Raw genomic sequence first — 1,829 nt, 5'->3', positions numbered from 1 at the left:
ATCAGAGAGCTATAGACCCAAGATAATTGTCATGTGGTTTTAGTTGATGAAACTGTGTTGATGGAGGAGATGTGACCCTTTAACTGGAGGGCTCACTTAAGCTGAGTCTGTTCATTCATTCAACATTTAGTGGATACTCCAGCTTGTCAGGCACATGTGCTGAGAGAGGCCTGTGAATAATTATAACATACCATGTTTAGTACTATAACTATTGTCACTATAAATTTCTGGTGACCTCATTCTCAACCCAGCTCTCATCACTGCTCAGCATTCCTGAGGCATTCTGTGGGGCGACTCTCCCTGCCTTTGTCCTCAGTGCTTATTTCTACATTCCCCATTGTTTTCAAGCTTCTGACTCCCCAGCCTCCAATTCCAATTCCTTTCGGTAGGTGATCCAAACTTTGCTACAGTGAAAACAGATTTACCTACATTCACACTCATCCTCACCTTTTCCCTCATTCTCATTATAGGGAATGAATGTCTTTCCTCTTGTAGAAGGCAATCCTTCTACCTGTGATTTGGATCCCATTTCTTGCCAGGTTCCTTTTCCCACCCAGAATCTTCCATTCTTCCCTCTCAACTAGCTCCTTCCCATCAGCAGATAAAAATGCTTTGTCTTTCCAAATTAAACAGCAAAACAAAACAAAACAGAAAAATCACAAAAACTCCCCTTTTGACAGTATCTCTCTTTAGGAATCTTCCTTCCTCATCACAGACAAACTTCTTGAAAGAATTGTCCACCTAGAATTTGTATTTCTCAGGTTCCACTCTACCTTAGGCCAGATTCTCTGGGAGACTCCAACAGATTTGTATATAGGGGAGTATGGAGGGTTCTCTCAGAAACAACTCCGGGAGTGAGATGAAGGAAGCCGGGTTGGCAGAGGGGAGTGTAGCAATGTAGATGCAACAGTGATATCGTCCAATACTAGGGAACTCCAGAGCTGACATGGCCTTTCAGAGGTGACCTGAATTGAGGCAAAGAGGATAGGCCTCTGTAATCACATATCTACCAGTCACTATGTGCAGGGCAGGTGCATAAACTTAGGCAAGGCAGTTTCCTTTGATAAAGGGAAATTCTAGAGAGGGATTCAGCAGGCAACAGTACTAGCATCCTAAGGCAGAGTTCTGGGCAGCAATGCCTAGCACACACTTTCATACTCACTATCCAGCCTTCTATAACCTGGCCTTCCCTGTCCTGAACTCCAGACACCACCCATATTTAACTGCCGATTGGAAATTTGGTTACCATACAACATTTGCTTTTTTTCTTCTATGATGTTGTTCTACTTTTAAAATTTCATTGATTTTTAGGAGGTTTAAATGAGTAGTCTATGTAAAACACTTAAAGCCTTGAAAGGGTACATATTAAGCACAAAATAAGTTTCGGCTGTCATCATCGACACTTATCCTTTCATGAATTTTTTTTCTCCTATTCCACCCTCCCCCATCTCCTGAGGATTAAAATTGTTTAATTCAAAATTGAGTAAATTCTACTTTCTATATCTAGTACTCCTGTGAAACAAAATTTAATAGAACTCTAAGTGGTCATCAACCTAAAAATTGGTATTGTCAAAGTGAGTTATTGGATGTCTATATAATATGTTTTTGTGGATACGAAACACAATTTAATATTCAATTTAGAAAAGTTAAAATGTGAAAATAAATCTGGTTTTCCTTAAGTTTTCAAGTTTAAATCATAATTCTTATTGTATAAATAAATATAATAAGTCCAGGGAGTTATTTGATTATAGTTTGATTGATTAGCTGAACAGACCAGATTCCCTGAAACAGTCTGTCCTGTTTACGTCTTAATTTATAAAATTCCCATG

Source organism: Pteropus vampyrus, unplaced genomic scaffold (genome assembly GCF_000151845.1).
Source record: "Pteropus vampyrus isolate Shadow unplaced genomic scaffold, Pvam_2.0 Scaffold384, whole genome shotgun sequence".
NCBI classification, from domain to species: Eukaryota; Metazoa; Chordata; class Mammalia; order Chiroptera; family Pteropodidae; genus Pteropus; species Pteropus vampyrus.
The sequence above is the reverse complement of the archived record's forward strand: the minus strand, read 5'-3'. Positions refer to the sequence as shown.